We start from the raw sequence: 20,501 nt of genomic DNA on the forward strand, positions 1-20,501 counted from the left end.
TGAGGCAATTCCTGGTGCAAAGACTGCAGGGTTATTTGTGTGTGTGTGTGTGTGTGTGTGTGTGTGTGTGTGTGTGTCTTTGTGTTCGTGTGGAATGCACAAAGGTGTGATGAGGCCGCATCACCCTCCTCTGACCTCACATTTGCCCCACCTCTGTGGCACCTCTTAATTCCCTTTTGTTCTCTCTCCCCTTTTGGGTGCTGTGGTTTGCAAAAGAGACATTGAGTGGCAATCATGTTCAGTCTATAGTGTACTTTCAGCGTGCATCTCCCATCCTGGGAGGATCCTCCCAACACCCTTTACTTGGTGCTCCCTTCTCTATCTGAGCTGCCTTTTCCCCTAGCAAGTGCGCCTGGCCTCCAAGCCATGGAGTGAACCTCCTGATACTTATCTCGGCTATTCTTGGGTGTTAGTCTCCTATTTTGTAACTTTATGTTCCTCAGATGAATGCAATCTTTCTATGTCTTTCCCTCTCTTTCTAACTCATTTCACTTAGCATGATACTTTCCATGTAGTAGCAACAAGTCCTTTCTTTAAAAAAAAAATCAATCCTTCAGCCTCCCTGCCTGAGGATATCAGTAGTGAGGCAGCACTTCTAAGGAAGGCACAGCCAACCCCAACTTTTTCTGCCTCCTAGGCTAGTGAAGCAAGGTGGGTGGCCACCCTGAACCAGCTTCCAACTTAGTTTTTTGCTATCAAAAGGTCCCCACCCCCTGCAGTGCCCGGGTTCAGGCCTGGCAGCTGCCAGGCCCGCATGGACAAGACTGGCCCTGCTTCCACAGCAGAGGGTCCTCCAGGCACCAGACGTTCCCACCCAAGGCATCTCCCTTGATTCCCTTGGGGGAACCCGCTGCACACAAAAGGGTTGAGCAAACACAGGCAGAGGCTCTGCAGAGGAGAAAGCAGCCCAAAGTGCCCACTTTTGTCCCACATCTCACCACCGGGGGCGATATTGGACAGCCCACACAGCCGCAGATGGGAGGGTGCACTACAGAATCCCCTGGACATAAGCGTCTTCAGGCTTTTCCCTGCAAAGAGACTGAGCAGGACCAGTGAAGGACCCAGGCCCATGCGCACTCCTGGTGCAGGCGGGTCGCTTCAAGGCGCCACCACTGCAAGGCTGGTTTTCGCCCTGGCAGCTGCATGAGCTCCCTCGCCCCCAACTTCCCAATCCGCTGCCCGGTCAGGCGTCTGCAGAGCTCTGAAAGTCCAGATTGGATGAGTGCCCTCTCGCCGTGACCCCTGCGCCTCCCGAGCTCCCGCCACCCCCCCCTTCTCTCGCCCCCGGCCGGGGACCCACCTCCCGCCTTCTGAGTCCCAGCAACTTCCCCAGCCACAGGCCCGGGGGTCCCTCCAGACCCGCGACCAGGGGGTGTCCCTCGGGCTCTCCCGGGAGCAGCGGCCACCGCCGGGCTGGAGGTCGCGGGGATGGGCCCCTGGCATGGGCCGGTGGTCACCCCGGCTGCCCGCCACCGCCTCCCTCCCCCTCCCCTCCTCCAGGCTCGCTGATGTCCAGCAGCACCCTAAGGCTGGAGGATCCCCGGCAGGGGGCGGGGCGCGCGGCCTCGGGCGCGCTCAGGGGCGGGCGGGGCAGGGCAGCGCGGCCACGCTCGGGTGCGAGGTGGCCAGAGCCAGGGCCAGTGCTTGGACGCCTGGCGGTTCCTGGACAGCTCCTGTCCCGCACTTGGGTCTGGAGGGCAGGGCGAGGTGCCGCGGGGACACTGGGTGTAGCCTCCTGTGGACCGCCTAGGGGTGTGGCCTCGCCTACGTAATAACTAGGGGTGTGGCCTCAATTGAGCCGGGTCCTCTGGGGTTGTGGCCGCCCTTGCCTGTGGCCTAGGGGTGTGGCCATGCCTGTGTAACACCTGGGGTGTGGCCTCACCTCCAGCAGAGCCTGATGCTTTGGTTGCTTGTGGGTTGTCGCCTTGGGGTGTGGCCTCCCTTGCCTGTTGCCTGGAGGTGTGGCCTCACCTGTGTAACCCCTGGGGGTGTGGCCTGTGTAATGCCTGGGGTGTGTCCTTGCTTCCAGCAGAGCCTCACCCTGTGACCTGCTTCTGGGGCACTTTCATGCCTTTCCAGGGTGGGGGTTCGGTCCCACCAACTCCCTCACAGGTCTGTGCTGGGGGTGGGGATGGAGCGGCTGTGATGAGGGGCTGCTCTCCTGGGCCTTCCTCCTCCTGGGGCTGGTCCCCCTGTTCTTGCTGGGAGGGCTCCAGACAGGTCAGCCATGCCCGCTTCTCACGTGGTCAGAGCAGTGCTTCCCCTCAGCCTCACAGGCCGAGGTCCCGCCCAGCACCCACCCCACCCCACCAACTCCTCTGGCGGCTCCCATGCCACTGGCACCCAAGGCCTCCCCGGGACCCACATTTCCTGCAGTGAAGCCCCCAGAGTGTTAGTCCTTGCCACATGTGGTTCCAGTGAGGCCCAGAGTGTCATTGATGTCATGTGGCCATGTGGTGTGATCTGATCTCAGACAAGTGGAGATGCTGATGGGCAGAGTGAAGGGGGATCCCTGTGGAAATTTCCTTCTAGTTGGCCTTTGGGCAGCCCTGGACAGTGCCTCATCCCACTCAGGGCTTTCCTTTCCTTTCTTTGCTATGTCCCAGGAAAATAAGATCCTCCGGGAGATTGCCCTGCTCCAGGAGGCCACAGAGAACCACAGCCTGCAGCCCCACGAGCAGTTTCTCACCTGGTTCAATGACCTGGAGCTGATCACAGAGGAGGAAAGGTGGGAGGGACAGGCCTGATCGGGGGAGGGTCCGGGCTCCAGTCCTGGGACTGTCTGCGTCATGTCCATGGACCCACAGCCCAGACTGATTTGCAGCCTGGACCCTTCTGGTCTCCTGAACCTGGCAGGGACTGTGTTATTGTGGCTTTGGTCACCAAGTACTGCCTCTCTGTCCCCAGCTACGTCCTGTCCTTCCAGTGGGAGCCCCCTACTCATCCATCCAACCCATGGCACCACCAGGAACGAGCAGACGAAGCTAATATCTACAGTGGATTTGACATCCCCTTCACCTCGTTTTGTTCTTAAACAACTTCAACTCTGATATTTCGTATTAATACTAACTTAGTTTAGAATTAAAACAATTGACAGAAAGATTGTGTCCTATTGCAATTTCCTAGTGTCACAATTTTTCTCCCTGGGCTTCCCCACACACTTGGCACCCACACCAGCAGCAGCTGTTTATGGCCTGCGGCATGGGGTGGAAGATTCTTATCCAGTCCTTCTGGATTAGTTTGGTGTGGAGCGATAGCACAGTGGATAGGGCGTTTGCCTTGCATGTGGCTGACCCAGGTTCGATATTGCCGTCCCTCTTGGAAAGCCCGTCAAGCTATGGAGAGTATCTCGCCCGCACGGCAGAGCCTGGCAAGCTCTCCCTGGCATATTCAATATGCCAAAACCAGTAAGAACAAGTCCCTCAATGGAGACGTTCCTGGTGCCCGCTCGAGCAAATCGATGAACAGTGGGAGGACAGTGCTACAGTGCTATCCACAAGAAACTCCTTGGTTTTCTGAAACTTCCTTTGGACACAGGAATCTTAGGTGGACCCCACTGTCGGGAAAGGCTCTGCTTCTTCCTGTGTGTATCCCCTGCACACCAGGGCTTGCCTCAGTGCTGGGGAAGCTCTTGCACTTTTTTGGGATAGCTGGGGGATACCTTCTGGTAGATCCTCAAGCGGGGCAGATGCAATCTCTGCAGCCTCGTCCTCTCGTGGAGGTTTTTAGCAGGAATTATCTGGCTTCCCTGGCCAGGAGGATGAAAAACACACAAAAAATTAAAAGTAAATAAATAAAAATTGTTTTGTTGCCACACTCAGCAGTATTCAAGGCTTATACCACTGTTGTCACGAGTCACTCCTGGCAGAACATGGGGCATGAAAGGTTTGGGGCCAAACAGTGGTCAGTCGCGTGCATGTGATGCGTTGGAGAGAAACAGTGGTCAGTCATATGCAAGACAAGAGTCTTGACTCTGATCATTGGCTCTCAGATTCCAGAAGCCCAATTTTAAGCAACATTGTGTGGAGTGAATTGTTTCAAGGCAGCTGGTTTCATGCTCTGAAGAGAACAAATTGTTAGGGGTTGTATGGACCCCTAAGCCTGCCCTTCTGGCAAACTGAGGGGAGAGGCTCGTGTGCTCTAGGGAGTGTGTTTGTGTGTGAGTGTGTGTGTGTTTAGGAGGTGCTCTAGGGAATATATGTGTGATGGAGATGCTCTAAGGATTGTGTTTCTGTGTGTGAAGGAGGTGCTCTAAGGAGTGTGTGTGTGTGTAGGAGGTTCTCTAAAGAGTTTGTGTGAAGGTGCTCTAAGGAGCGTGTGTGCGTGTGTGAAGGAGGTGCTCTAAGGAGTGTGTATGTGAAGTGTTCTATGGAGTGTGTGTCTGTGTGAAGGAGGTGCTCTAAGGAGTGTGTGTGTGTCTGTGTGTGAAGAAGATACTCTGGGGAGTTGCGTGTATGTGAAGGTGGTGTTCTAAGGAGTGTGTGTCTTTATATAGGAGGTGCTCTAACGAGTGTGTGTGAGTTTAAGTGTGTTAAGAGTTGCTCTAGCGAGTTTGTGTGTGTGTGTATAGTTCGTGCTCTAGAGAGTGTGTGTGAGTGTGTGTAGGAGGTGCTCTAGCAAGTTTGTGTGTGTGTGTGTGTGTAGTTGGTGCTCTAGGGAGTGTGTGTGAGTGTGTGTAGGAGGTGCTCTAGGAAGTGTGTGTAGGAGGTGCTCTAGAAAGTGTTTGTGTGTGTGTATGTAGGAGATTCTCTAAAGAGTGTGTGTGAAGATGCTCTAAGGTGCCTGTGTGTGTGTGTGAAGGAGATGTTTTAAGGAGTGTGTGTGTGAGGTGTTCTATGAAGCGTGTGTGTGTCTGTGTGAAGGAGGTGCTCTAAGGTGTGTGTGTGTGTCTGTGTGTGAAGAAGATACTCTGGGGAGTTGCGTGTATGTGAAGGTGGTGTTCTAAGGAGTGTGTGTCTTTATATAGGAGGTGCTCTAACGAGTGTGTGTGAGTTTAAGTGTGTTAAGAGTTGCTCTAGCGAGTTTGTGTGTGTGTGTATAGTTCGTGCTCTAGAGAGTGTGTGTGAGTGTGTGTAGGAGGTGCTCTAGCGAGTTTGTGTGTGTGTGTAGTTTGTGCTCTAGGGAGTGTGTGTGAGTGTGTGTAGGAGGTGCTCTAGGAAGTGTGTGTAGGAGGTGCTCTAGAAAGTGTTTGTGTGTGTGTATGTAGGAGATTCTCTAAAGAGTGTGTGTGAAGATGCTCTAAGGTGCCTGTGTGTGTGTGTGAAGGAGATGTTTTAAGGAGTGTGTGTGTGAGGTGTTCTATGAAGCGTGTGTGTGTCTGTGTGAAGGAGGTGCTCTAAGGAGTGTGTGTGTGTCTGTGTGTGAAGAAGATACTCTGGGGAGTTGCGTGTATGTGAAGGTGGTGTTCTAAGGAGTGTGTGTCTTTATATAGGAGGTGCTCTAACGAGTGTGTGTGAGTTTAAGTGTGTTAAGAGTTGCTCTAGCGAGTTTGTGTGTGTGTGTATAGTTCGTGCTCTAGAGAGTGTGTGTGAGTGTGTGTAGGAGGTGCTCTAGCAAGTTTGTGTGTGTGTGTGTGTAGTTGGTGCTCTAGGGAGTGTGTGTGAGTGTGTGTAGGAGGTGCTCTAGGAAGTGTGTGTAGGAGGTGCTCTAGAAAGTGTTTGTGTGTGTGTATGTAGGAGATTCTCTAAAGAGTGTGTGTGAAGATGCTCTAAGGTGCCTGTGTGTGTGTGTGAAGGAGATGTTTTAAGGAGTGTGTGTTGAGGTGTTCCATGAAGCGTGTGTGTGTCTGTGTGAAGGAGGTGCTCTAAGGTGTGTGTGTGTGTCTGTGTGTGAAGAAGATACTCTAGGGAGATGCGTGTATGTGAAGGTGGTGTTCTAAGGAGTGTGTGTGTGAGTGTGTGTTTAGAAGATACTCTAAGGAGTGTGTTTGTGTGTAGGAGGTGCTCTAAGGAGTGTTTGTATGTGTTTGTGAAGGAGGTGCTCTGAGGAATGTGTGTCTGTGTGAGAAGGAGATGCTCTAGGGAATGTGTGTGTGTGGAGCAGGTACCCTGAGGATTGTGTGTGTCTGTGTGTGAAAGAGATGCTCTAGGGAGTGTGTGTGCGTGTGTGAAGAAGTTGCTTTAGAGAGTGTGTGTGGGGGGGTGAGGTGCTCTAAAGAGTGTGTGTGAATGTGCTTTAAGGAGCGTGTGTGTTCGTGTGTGAAGAAGGTGCTCTAAGGAGTGTGTGTGTCTATGTGTGAAGAAGATGCTCTAGGGAGAGTGTGTGTATGTGAAGGAGGTGTTCTACAAAGTGTGTGAGAGTGTAGGAGGTACTCTCAGGAGTGTGTGTGTGTGTGTGTGTGTGTGTGTGTAGGAGGTGCTCTAAGGAGCATGTGGATGTGTGTGAAGGAGGTGCTCTGAGGAGTGTGTGTGTGTCTGTGTGAAGGAGATGCTCTAGGGAGTGTGTGTGTGTAAAGTAGGTGCTCTAAGGAGTTGTGTGTCTGTGTGTGAAGGAAGCACTTTAAGGATTGTTGTGTGAAGGAGGTGCTCTAGGTAGTGTATGTGTGTGTGTGAGAGGCGGTCCTCTGAGGAGTGTGTGTGTATGATGGAGGTGTCTAAGGAGCCTGTGTGTGCATGTGTAAAGGAGGTGCTCTAGTGAGTTTGTGTGTGTAGTAGGTGCTCTAGAAGTGTGTGTGTGTTTGTGTGTAGGAGGTGCTCTAGGGAGTGAGTGTGTGTGTGTAGGAGGTGCTCTATAAAATGTGTGCAGAATGTGTTCAAAGGATCATTTGTGTGTGTACATGTGTGAAGGAGGCGCTCTAGGAGTGTGTGTGTGTGTGTGTGTGTGTGTGTGTGAGGTGTCCTATGGAGTGTGTGTCTGTGTGGAGGAGGTGCTTTAAGGAGTGTTTGTGTGTGAATAAATTGCTCTAGGGAGTGTGAGTGTATGTGTTGTTGGTGTTATAAGGAGTGTGTGTGTGAGTGTGAGTAGGAGGTACTCCAAGGAGTGTGTGTGTAGGAGATGCTCTAAGGAGTGTGCATATGTGTGTGAGGAGGTTGTCTAAGGAGTTAATGTGTATGAAGGAGATGCTCTAGGGAGTGTGTGTGGGTGTGTCTGTGAAGGAGGTGCTCTAGGTATTGTATGTGTGTGTGTGTATGTGAGGAGGTGCTCTGGGGAGTGTGTGTGTATGAGGAGGTGCTCTAGGGAGTGTATGTGTGTAGGAGGTGCTGTTGGGAGTTTTGTGTGTGTGTGAGTGTGTGTGTAAAAGTTTCTGTAATGAGTGTGTGTCTTTGTTGTAGGAGGTGCTCTAACATGTGTGTGTGAGTGTATGTGTATGTCAGAGGTGCTCTAGAGAATTTGTGTGTGTGAGAGTGTGTATCATTGGTGCTCTAGGGAGTGTATGAAGGAGGTGCTCTTAGGTCTGTGTGTGTATGAGTGTGAAGGAGATGCTCAAGGGATTGTGTGTGTGTGAGTGCGTGTGTGAAGCAGGTGCTCTAGAGAGAGAGTGTGTTCGCGTGTGAAGGAGGTGCTCTGAGGAATGTGTGTGTATGTGTGTGTGTGTGAAGGAGGTGCTCTTAGGAGTGTGTGGGCAGGGTAGACAGGGGGCTCAGGGAGAGAGATTGTGTCAAGGAATGGACTATCACTTCCAGGCTCTCCTCTCTTCCCCCTCACTCCTCAGGTCTCACCAGGACTGTGGGAATAATGGCCACGACGGCTCCCAACCTGGTCTCAGACCTCAGGCCCAAGGACGCTGCTGGTTGAACCTGGGATCCATCTCTGAGGGCTCCTTGAAGACCACGGAGGGAGAGAGCATACCTGAGGGTGCAGCACCCTGGAATTCAGCATCCCAGCTGGCTGCCTCTCTTTCCCATGGGAACCCCACGGTCTTTGTGCATCTGGGTCACCCGCCTGTCACCCAGCTCCGTCTGAGAGACCAAATTCAGTCCACCTCTCTCTCCTTCCTCCCAGAACATCCAGTTCCTCTGCCAGCCCTCTGACCAGCCGGTGTCCTGGCCACAAGGGTTCGTGGTGGTCATCTTTGGTTCCTCTTCAAAATATCCTTATTGCAGACCATCTAAAATGGTCCTATTGGCTATTTCCAAAAATGAAATACACTTAAAAAGTGTAGTGAATATATGGGAGATAGATAAAAGAAATATTTGCATCCTATATGGGGCCTAACAGACTATGAGTGTTGATACATTAGTCGTTTTTTTTCTCTGAAATGAATGAAAATCAGCTGGGCATGTTCATTTTTACTTTTACTCTCTTTGGTTTGTAGGCCACACCCTGCAATCTGCAGGGCTCTCTCTGGGCTCTTTGGTCAGAAATCACCGGTGCTGGCGGACCCTATGCGGTGCCAGGTATCTGACGTTGGTCAAGTGCAAGGCAAGTGACTTAACAATTAGACATTCTCTGCATCCCAGTCATCCATTTTAAGAGCTGAGGGGAAAGACAAATAATTCATATCTTAATAGAAAACAAAGAATACATATGAGCATGTGTCCAAAATGCTGATAACCCAAGAAATTTGAAATGAAATGAGACCTCATCCCCTACCCCGAATCCGGAGATGAAAATCTATGTTTATCATATTCCATGCTGGGAAAGTCTGGGAGGAAAAGGGAATTTTCATGGCATGTTGGAAGGACATAATTAATAGCCTTGATCTGGAGGGCAGCGTGATGGTGAATTAAAAGGCAGAAAATGGAAAAGGCAAAAGGTCTGGCAGTGTCCCCTGGGGCCCTTTCTCATGCATTGGCTGATTGCTTCCAGGGGGAGGAGGTCAATGAGGAGGAATTCGCGAAGGTGAGCACCTGGGAATATAGGGAAACAGAGGAGTGGACCCGACTTCCTGTCCATTGGTGCCCTGTCAGATCCTCGTTGTCTCTGTCCCTCCGGCCTGACACTCCTAGTAGTAGGAGAATGAAACAATGGAAGACACACGTGTGGGTGGGTGGCAGCATCCATCAAGGAAAACTTCCTGGTGGAGGGGTCTGACCTTAGAAAAGTGGAGATGCTGATGGGCAGAGTGAAGGGGGATCCCTGTGGACATTTCCTTCTAGTTGGCCTTTGGGCAGCCCTGGACAGTGCCGCATCACACTCAGGCCTTTCCCTTCCTTCCTTCACCATGTTCCAGGAAAGAAGATCATCCGGGAGATTGCTCTGCTTCAGGAGGCCTAGGAGAACTACCATCTGTAGCCCCACAAGCAGTTTCTCACCTGGTTTGAGGCCCTGGAGCTGGTCACAGAGGAGGAGAGGTGGGAGGGACAGGCTTGATCTGGGGAGCGCCTGGGCTCCATTTCGTGGGACAGACTGGAATGTCATGCATTCCTTTGTCAGGATGACTTGGGTTCTAGCCTGGAGGACTTGCACACTGACCATCACAGGCCATGCCTAAGATTTTGGTAAAATTAAGGTGGGAAATGTACGCGCAGAGTCCACTATGGCTGTGTTTCAGCTTCAGGAACGAGGGCTTCTCCGCAGCCCAGCTGGGGTGAAGTGAGGAGGATTCAAGTCCACCCCTGAGCACATTCCATCGTGACTCTGTTCTAGGCATTGGTGTCATTGATGCTACTAAAATTGACCCAGGGGTTTTGCCATCAAGGAGCCAATGAGAGGTCAGATACATTCCTGAAGTCAGCATAGGTGAAGGCCGGCTGTGCTCCCAGAACCCAAATGAGGGCACGCAGGGGGTCTGTGATCCTTGGGTTGGAGGGAGAAAAAAGGTTCTGGGCTCTCAGGAGCTGGGTCCCTAAGGGTGACCTGGGAGCAGGAAGCATTCGGGAGCCACTTGTCTGGGAGAGGTGCTTTGAGCGCAGGCCTGAGGTGAGAAAGGGCTCCAGGATAGTGGTAGGGAGCCAGGAGGAGAGACGCGGGGCAGGGAGGCCGGGCCGTGTGCAGAGATGGCGCCTGCTGCAGAGGGACATGCCCCAGCCTCTGCATGGACGAGCTCCCACGCGTGTGCTTGTGAATCCTGCACACACGAACCGAACCTCGGGTCAGGGTGAGCATCAGACGGGGCCTGTGGCCTCAGCTGTGCTCATGGGCAATTCTCTGCCCCAAGCTCCCCAGAGGACCAGGGCTGAGTTTCTTCTGTTTGTAGTTCTGGACTCTGCCTTTGTTTCCCATGTGACTTATAAGCCATGGCACTAAATACATTATCCCTCATCTCAGGCATCCCTGAGAGAGCTGGACACCCACACAGAGAAACAGAAATGGAATCCTAAAAAATAGGGAAAACAAACAAACCAACCAGCAAGCTTTGGGTTGGGGATGCAAAAGGAGATTAGAGGTTTTCCAGAAAAACCTGCCCCAGCCCCATGTCTCTTGGTAATATCCCAGTCACAGTCACTCAGTGAAAACTGACATGTGTCTACCCTTATGGGGTCTCTGGGATCAGTTTGGAAGCTGCTTCTCTCGTGCCAACATGATGCCTTGGGAGATATACCATTTGATGCTGGAGTGAATGGCAGATGGAATTCTTCCCAGGATGGCAGATTCTGAATCGTCATGAATTTAAAAGCCCTCCTGGGTGTGATGGACCTGAGGTTCGAGTATTAGGGACTGTGCTGCTGTCTTCTTAGAAGCCGACTCTGCTGACTGGGGACCTTCTTCTCTTTCTCCTATGACTCAGGCTGTGTCTCAGATGCACGTTACTTGCCCATCTGTCTTACGTAAACCATCCCCGTGCAGCAGATGGAGAGCATAAGTCCCGGGGTCTATCCTCAAGGCCACTGGACAGGACAGAGAACGGGGACCCCTGAGAGTCACAGTAAGTTATTTAGGACACAAACCAGTGAGAAAATAGAGATTTAATACATGCTTTCCTTAGAGCTACTTCTGAGATAACAGTTCTAGTGAGCTTGGTGAGGGCCATGTCAGCTTATTTGCATCTTAAATGACCAATACAGCAGGGAAGGCTAAGAGTCCAATGATGAAAGGTGTGGGCTGAGAGATAGCACACTGACCTTGCACAAAGTCCAAACATATTTAAATCTCGGCACCTCATAGGAGCACCATCAAGGAGTTATCCCTGAGCAAGATTCTGGGTGTGACCCAACACACACACACACACACACACACACACACATCCCACAGAATCCTCTGGCTACTTCAGTTCCCAGGTGACAGAAACCAACGGACATCAGACTCTGATGACCAGGCACCCTCAATCTCAAGAAGGAGACCAGGAAGATCGTGGAAGAGATGTTCAGAGAAGGTGGTATCCTGTTGGATTTCCCTGTTCAGAGGCTCTGGGCTGAGGAGAACCCCGAGGCTGGAATCTCATCCTGCTGCTATGTCTGGTTGGGTGAGTGTAGGGACCCAAAGGAAAAGGAGGGAGCAGGACCACGATGTCATGGAGTATGTCCTAGATATCACCTCAAAGGACTCACTCCCCTGCCTGTGTGTGTGGACCGGAGTGGTGACACAGGCAAGGGTGAAGATAGAGTTAGAGGTTAAGTGCCAGGAGTTGGGTGGGAAAGCCTGGAGTGTCTGACAGGATTAGGCCCCAGGTCACACCAGGCTGCATGAGGAAAAGGAGAGTCCCAGCTCCCAGCCCTGAGCCCATAAGGTTTCAGGCCACTGCCTCCTTGAGTGGAGACATCCCCAGATTCCTGTTGGTGCCGGTTCCTCCTGGCCCAGCCTCCGGGTTGTCCTTTCAGAGTTTTTCCCAAGACACCAAGGGGAGAGGTTAGGGACTCCAAATCCACCTCTCTACACAGTGGATATGTGCATAGTCACAGACCCACTGATTAGGGACAGGGGGCCAAGGGGACTCGCCACTTCCAGGATGCCTAGACAGCCAGAATGTCATCAAACTGGTGATGAAGAGGGAAACAGCTTCAGACCCTCCACATACTCTTGTTCCCAGAGACGCCCCTTCTCTCTGGGGGCAGAAGCCTCAGGGAGATGCATGGAAGGACACAGGGCACACAGGTGCTCAGGTCTCTGGTATCCCAGTGTCATCTGGAAGACATCTGCAGTCTTCCTCTGATGCGTCTGCAGGGTGATGCTTGAGACTCGGTCACATCACCTTTTCACTTCCCTTGTAATGCTGGCAGAGATTGAGCTCCTCAGCTAAACCCAGTGCTCTAAAGAGCTCAAAGTTACCATCTTCTGGGTCAGACGTGAGCACTGCTGAGTGCGAGAGCTCATGTCCCTGCTCTGGGCAAGTTCCTGAGGTAATGGAATTGCTTGTGTGAGAATTCTGGTCCAATCCTCATGAGGCCATGTGAGGTCACTGCCCTGTCCCTCCCTGCCCACCTAGCATGCAAACCCGAGTCCCTCCTGTCTCAGGTTGAGGACTGTGTGATGGTGACACTCAAGGCAGGAACCTGGGGGAATTTTTGGTGCCTGACTTCCCATCGAGAAACAATTTCTGTGTTGTTTCTACCATAAACTTGTGAAAGTTTTTTCACTTTTATTCCAACGGAATCACTGTGAGATACAGTTATAAAGCTTTCATGACTTAGTTTCAGTCGTACAGTGTTTGAACACCTATCTCTCTACCCGTGTACATTTTCCACCCCCGATATTCCCCAATATCTCTCTTGCCACTCCCCACCCCCACCCCAGTCTACCTCTGTGGCCGGCACCTTTCTTCTTGCTCTCTCTCTACTTCGGGCATTGGGATTTGCAATACAGACACTGAGAGGCCATCAGGTTTGGTCCTTTGAACACACTCAACACAAATCTCCCATCCAGAGTGATCCCTCCCAACCATCATTGTCATAATGGCCCCTTCTCTAGCCCAACTGCCTCCCCCCTGCCCTTGAGGTAGGCTTCCAACCATGGACCCATCTTTCTGGCTGTTGTTTTCTACCATCAACTTTCTCCACACCTGGCCTTTCCCATCCCCTCATGCCCTGGAGCAGGTGGTGCACAGATGAGAGTGCTCCCACCAGTTCCCGGGCTCCTACTACTCCTAGCTGTGTGTCCTGGGAAGGTCCCTCTCCTGGCTCAGATGATTTCTCTGAATGGAAGGCGGGGAAGGGATCAACCATAAAGTGTTCTTGAAGAGACCATGGGATCTGTCATGGTAGATGCTTTGCTGATGCCTGGCTTCCCCAACTTTGGATGAACTGTAATGTTGATTTCTCCCCACCAGGCTTTCTCTGGATCAGGCCACCAAGCACTGTGACCTTTGGTAATTCACAAAGGCATCTGGGTCTGGAGAGTCACTTACTGACTGAGCACAGGCTCTCCATGAAGGTGCTGTGGATCCGATGTCTGGAGCTGTACATTTCCCAGGATCACCATGATCAACCCCAGGACAGACTAGGGAATAATCCTGGAGCCCTGTTCATTGGCTCCTATTCCTAAATCACACTGAAGGTAGATTTTTAAAGGTTTCAAGAAGCACTTTTTTTATTCCATTTTTCTGCTAACATGTTTGCCTTGGCTGGGGCTAGTTTAGGGGTTATTGGAGTACGGAGACAATTCCAGACCTCAGAGGGCTTATTCAAACACACTATACAGTGAGCACCTACTATGCACATGTCATGGGACACAAAGGTCATCACTGAACAAACCAGAGAGACGCTCTGAGTTTCATTCCTAGTCCAAGGGTCAGAATCCTGAACAGTCCTGTCTAGAATATTCCCTGTGCCACTATCTTGGCTTCCTCTAGAATGGACAATTTCCTCTCTTGGCTTTGAACTTGACAGCAAACCACAGGTCCTGCTGGAGCAATAAGTGGTCTCTGAAGCTCAAAGGGGCCCTACTGTCCCCACCGACAGAGTGGACACATGGGGCTATGTTGAGGGGCCAGATGATATTTGAAGGTCACACATCATTTCTCTGAATGCAGCCCCCCCCCTCCCAGGGTCACTGAGTCACAGAGAGCTGGAGAGGGCTCAGAGAGTCCAGGAACCAGAGCAGGCTGGGAGGGGGCAGCCCCTGTCTGACCCAAACTTCCCTGCCTGCCTCTCCCTCGACCTTCCCGGGTCAAACCCTATGGAGAGAGCACCCCTTGGCTCTTGAGCACAGCCGCTGACAGGTGCCCCCAATGCCCCCAGCCCAGGGAGCCAGGTCAGGAACTCAGCATGAGCAGCAAAGCCCTGACTTCCAGGTCTGTCCTTCTCATGACCTAGAGCCCAGAGCAGAAGGGTCGTGGAGCATTGGGGGTTGGGCGCCAGCAGCTGCAGAGCTGGGAGGCCTGTAGGGGGGCAGGGAGGAAGAACAGTCCAGCGCTGACTGTTTCCAAGGAACTCCTCGGGGTCCTGCCCGCACCTGCTGGCTGAGTGCTGCCGGCAGTATCCTGGCTGCGACAGCTCTGGTCCCTCCTGGAACCACACAACCACTCTCTAGCCTCTGGGTCTGAGCTTCAGGACAGCCAGCACCAGGCTATGACAGGAGCGCTGGGCAGAGCAGCCGCTTCCTTCTGGGGGCAGGGAGGTGGGAGGCCTGCGGGGAGAGGCTGAAAGGGAGGGTCCGGGCACTGGGGTCTCACGGAGTTTCGAGGGGACTCTCCCGTCTTCTCTGCACGTGCAAGGCAGGTCCTTGTGGAGGGTCACAAGTGGGGAGGGCAGTGCAGCGGGCCCCAGGGAGGCATCGGGAGGGTGCTGTCGGGGAGATGGGGGCGGCCTGGCTGCTGTTCCCTGGGTTTGAGGTGGGAAGAACAGGGGGAGGGGAGACTGTGGGCTCAGGAAGGTCTGCAAGGATGATGAGCTCCAGAGACCACCAGGAAGGCCAGGAGGATGGGAGCGGTGCAGGCGCTCTGAGGGGGTCCTGCTGGTCCAAGTCTCTCACAGGAAGTGAGCAGGCTGGAACAGAGCTGGCCTGGGGGTGCGTGTGCAGCGGGAGCCCCACAGCAACCCTGACAGTCGCCCCTGGGCAAGATGCAGCTGTGGGGGGGAAGGTGAGCGTGAGGGCCACTGGACGGCTCTGCTCCTCCTGGAATCCTGGGGAGTCAGGGGCCTGGGGGTGGGTTCCTGGAGTGCCCTGTGAACCCTGAGAGTCAAGGTCTTTTTGTGCCCCACAGGCGAAAGGTTTGGTCCCATCCGAACCCTGATCCTCACAGAGCGAGAGACTACACTCGGAAATGGAGGATTCATGGCCTCTGAGCTGGGGACTGGGCAGCTGAGCAGGGGGAGTCTGGACAGTGGGAGCCCCACACTCACCCCTGCATCTCAGCACGGAGTCATAGCCAATCTGAAAGGACTGTTGGGGTGCCCCTGAGTCCTGTGATTCACACACACCTGAGAGGGGAGCAACAGAGAGTGCCCAGGTCCCAGGAAACAGCAGAGCCCCAGATGCAGAAATGCTCTGGAGGACCCCTCAGGCTCTCTCGCACTCAGAGCCCAGGAGGAAGAGGGACTCCAGGATTCACCTAGAGAAATATGCAGTGACACCCCAGTCACAACGCGGGTGGGCTTGAGTCCTTGACACCCCAGGGCCCTATACCTGGAGCTCAGAGTCTGGCCCATGGTGCCCCCCCTGTGACTTCGTGCGGTAGTGCAGGCAGGCAGGGCTGGGCAGGGGATCTGTGTGTCCCAAGGACACTTTCTCAAGCACTAGGTTCTTTGGTTTCAGGGAAAGGAGAAAAAGCAGGAGGAAGAGGCAAAGGGGAGCAGCTGTGGCTCTCTGCCAGGGAGAGAGTGGGAGGTGCCCTCCCTGCCCTGGGCAGAATCTTCATGCCCCCATTCCAAGAGGCTGACCCTGACCAGTGAGAATGGACAGAGGAGTGGGATTGCTCCATGGGTCATGGAGCAGGAGGTGCATGAAGAACGTTCTGGTGGAGCGGCGGCTGGACAGTGTCAAAATGGGGGAGGCTGCGTGAGCCCTATGGAAGAAGGGTCCTCTGTATGCAAAGATATTTGATCTTTGATCTTGATCTTTGTTCCCGCTGGATCTTCTCTTGGAGAATGGCTCCAGCCTTCTGGGCTAGCTCCAGGTAAAGGTCTTATAAGGTCTTGCTGTCTGTATCCTCAAGGTGGGTCCAGACAGTTTTAGGGCTAGGTGGTTTCACTACTTCCTAAGAATTCCATTGCCATGGGGACCCTTTCCTATCTACCTGCCTGCCTACATCAGTTCCTCCAATTTGTCATTGACAAAATGTTGAAATTTTTTTCATAGTATTTTTTTCTCCGAATGAACAGCTTAGAGTTTGATGAAGCAGTTAGCAGAATACTTACATGCACATATATGATTATATACTTCTATGAGATTATGATTAGGAGGAGACTAGTTGATAGAAGTCGGCTGTTTTAGAAACATTGCTATTACCATTATATTATTCCTCCCGGACATAACAAAAGGACAGTGGTAGAAGGTCATCAGCGTTTTTGGAGGTGGTAGCACATAGTAATTTTGTTTATAAATACTATAAGCTCAAACACCATTATAACCATATTATTTAAACTAAATGAAACTTAAAATAAATAAAATACAATAAAATTACATATCCACCTGTAAAAATTACTTTTTTTCAGTGAAGCCAGTAGTTTTTCTCTGTCATGTTCTGCTTTGTTTTTGAGCCACAACAGCTGGTGCTCAGGGTTTTCATCTGACTCCACACTCGGGGATTCTTGCTGGCTGGTTTGGGGCCCATAAGGGAGAAGCTGGGGAATCAAACCTATGTTGGCCACATGCACCCTACCTGCTGTGCTATCACCTGACCCCCAAAGAAAGAGAGTTTTGATTAAACAAAACTTACTTAGAAAGATGTAAGGAGAGAGAAAGAGGAAGCATGTGTTCAAGAGAGATCACAGTCTTCTCCAGAGAGGAAAGAAGTGCGAGCAAAGAGACACAGAGAGAAGAAAGTAGGATACACATTTAAGGGAGAACAGAGGCTTGGAGAACAATTAAGGAAGCAAAGAAAGAGGCATAGAGGCAGCAATAAAGATATGTATTCAGGGATAACACAGACCAGAGAAAACAGGCCCTCAAAGTTTTCCATTAAAAAAAAATAAAGAGAAAAATTAGACATAACTTTTCAAGACATTGAAGCCAGAGGCATCTTTAAGAATGGAATACCACTAACCAAGTAAGTGGAAGCCAAGATAAACAAATGGGACTCCATTAAATTAAGAAACTTCTGTACCTCAAAGAAAATAATAATCAGAATAGAAAGACAGCCCCCAAAATGGGAGAAATTCTTTGCTTACCATGCATCTAAGAAAGAGCTAATAGCCAAGATAAACAAAGCACTGGTAGAACTGGACAAGGAGGAAAAAAAATCCAACCCCAATCAAAAATTGGCAAGAAGAGATGAAGAGAAAATTCCTCAAAAAATATAGCACTATAGCACTATCCTCACATTGCACACCAATTTACTCGAGCTGGCAGCAGGAACGTCTCCATCATGAGACTTGTTGTTACTGTTTTTGGCATATTGAATATGCCACAGGGAGCTTGCAAGATTTTGTCGTGTGGGCAGGAAACTCCCATTAGCTTGCTGGGCTCTCCAGGAGGGATGGAGGAATCGAACCCGGGTCAGCTGCTCACAAGGCAAATGCCCTACTTGCAGTGCTCCATCCAAAGAAGAAATAGAAATGACCAAAAAGCATGTGAAAAATAAACATCACAAAGCATTAGAAAATGCAAATCAAAGCAATGAGATATCACCTCACACCACAGAGAGTCACACTCATCACAAAGAACAACAACCACCTGTGTTGTCATGGGTTCAGGGCAAAAAGAACTCTCATTCACTGCTGGGAAAGGTCGGCTGCTCCAGCCTTTTGGGAAGACAGTTGAACATTCCTCAGAAAACTAGGAATTGAATTCCCATACGATCCAAAATTCCACTCTTGGAAATATACCCAAGGGCCCCAAAGCACAAAACAGAAAAGGCATCAGCATTCCTATGTTCACTGCAGCACTATTCAATATAAACAAACTCTGCTAACAACCTAAGTACCCAAGATGAAGATACTATTATACATATTCACAATGGAATATGACACAGTCATTAGAAAATATGGAGTTATGAAATTTGCTGATACATGGATAGACCTGGAGAGTATCATGCTGACTTAAATGAGTCAGAGGGAGGGCAAACACTGACTGACCCCACTCATTTGCAGATATACAAGTATTATGGTAGGAGAATAATGCCCAAAGACCATAGGAACAAAAGGCAGGAAAACGGGTCCTCAAAGAGAGCTTGCCAGAGTAGGGAGATGTGGTTTAGGGCCAGAAAGGGACCACTATAACAATGATAGGGAAAAGTGGTTAATTTGGATGAGAACTGGGTGCTATAAGAAGGTTAAGTGATGCACATGATATCCTTTCACTAACAGTATTGTAAACCACGGTGCCATAAATAAAAAAGAAAAAGAGAAAAGGCGATGGACCTTAGTATTCCTGGGCATTCCAAAGGTGCTTTCAGACTAGAAGGGTTGGCTTCCATCAGAGCGTCCAGAAACTGATTGGCAGAGGCCAGTCTATTTGTCTGCTGGAATAAGCTCTCCTGATACTAGTCTGTCCTCAGCTCAGGGATTTCCTCTCAGGCTCTGTTAGGATGGAGAATAAGATCAATATCATGCCCACCAGCACCACATTCAGCAAGGGGCTCGAGGGCACCAGCATGGTCGGCCAGTAACTAGACCTCTTTATGCCTTATGGTTTCTCACCTCTTACCTTATTGTTCTAAGTATAGGACTGCAGGATTAGGGGAATAGGTGCTTGACGCTTTATCTCCCAATGCCCCAGAGTAGTTTGACACCCGAGATATCTCCTGATTGCAGCTGGCTGCTGTGGTGGAAGACCCTTCGGGCCCACTCTCTCTGAGTGCTCTCCTTCTGTCCCTTGGAACTTTCGTTCATTGTGGTCTCCAGGGGTTTCTAGGCAGGAGTAGAGTATCCAAGATTCAGTGTAGAGTTTGGGCCTGTAGCAGGGGTTCTCCATACTCAGTCATCTTGGCTCAGAATCCTACCTTGCGTATCATTTTCTCCGCATCATTCTTTGCAGATTTGTGTAGATAGAAAGTACTCAACACGTATTTATTAATTTGGAACTTATTCATATTGCTATCCTATCTCTTTAGCCCCTCCCATGAGGTTTGACACCATGCTGGTATAACGACGAATGGAGGCCAATCTGATTTAGGATTCAATAATAGTTGCCATCGTTTTGGCCTTCTGATCTCACTCATTTTGTGTTTTAGGACATACCTGGCTGTGATCAGAACTTACTCTAGGCTTTGCACTACAGGATCAGAACTGGTTCAGGGGATCATCTGGGGTAACAGGGCCTGAATGGGTTGGCTGTGAACAAGGCAATCGCCTTGACCCTCGAGTTACCACTCTGATGATGCATCCTAAATTTAAAAAAATTGTGGTCCCTGGAGGACACGGATCTTGTGACCACCTACTTGTCTTCAGGACTCGTTATCCTCTTCCAAGCAGACTTTCCGATCTCTTCCTCTCCTGAAAGTCTGTCTGTGCCTCGTACTCAGAGTGTGTCTTGGCCTTACAGGGGCCGAACATGGGTGCCGAAACACTTCACTGAACAGAGGTGAGAAACTGAGGAAGGGACTCAGAGACTCAGAGAGGGGCTGTGGGGGCTTCAAACATAAAGGATTCATTTCTTATTACCCAGCGCACATCACTCGTGGGCTTGCCAGGGAGCACTGGTCCTGCTGCAGGTCTGGCCGGGCTTCCAGAAGTGGCTGTAGGTGTAGACGCTGGGGGCATCATAGCCGTTGTTCCCACCTCAGCCCCCAGCGGCTGGACCCTGTCCCTGGACTGGGCTGGTGCGGAGGCTGATGGAAGAGCCATGGGATCTGAGCCGAAGGTGGTTTGTGGGCATGGCTCCCACACACCTAACTTTTGACCGTATAATTTTTTGGTAAACTTGGTCCCAAGGTGTTGGGGTCTGGCCAAAGGCACAGTGGCAGTTTTGGGGTATCACAAGCCTGAAGGCACCATCAGGCTGCTAATGCACTCGCCCCGCAGGTACAGGTTGACCTTTTGCTGGCATCATCTCCTCGTGACCAAGGTTCTCTGTCAAGATCCTGGTCAAGTGGCCTGCTATGCTCACATGGATTCACACTTCCTTGTGCACAAGGAGGGCATGCACTGTCAATCTTTCCTGCTTCCTGCAGATCACTAGGTCTGACTCTGTTTTCTTCCAAGTCAACAGTACTCCCTGGCTGAGGACAATATGCAGTCCCAGGGAAATGAGGAATTAGCAAACCTTTGTTTCCACACTCGGCAGCACCCAGGGCTGACTCCTGACTCAGTACTCAGGGATCCATCCTGGTGGTGCTTGGGGGACCATAGGGGATGCTGGGGTTTGAACCTGGGTCGGCCACGTGCAAGGCAAGTGCCCTACCATCTGTACTGTCTCTGTGGTCTCTTCTTTGTTTTTCCTTTTTTTCCCATTCAGACAATTTCTATCGAGAAGCTGCTCTTTTGCACTTTGCTGTACTCTCGAGGACTGTGGGGTATAGCCTTGCTTTCCAACTGCCTGGGGGTGTGGCTTGGCCTTGCTTCCAGCAGAGCCTCCTGCTTTGGCTTTCCTCTGGGGTGTCTACTGGGGGTGTGGCCTCACCAGGGTAACACCTGGGGTGTGGTCTT

The sequence above is a fragment of the Sorex fumeus genome, unplaced genomic scaffold, assembly GCF_029834395.1.
Source record: "Sorex fumeus unplaced genomic scaffold, SorFum_2.1 ptg000061l, whole genome shotgun sequence".
NCBI classification, from domain to species: domain Eukaryota; kingdom Metazoa; phylum Chordata; class Mammalia; order Eulipotyphla; family Soricidae; genus Sorex; species Sorex fumeus.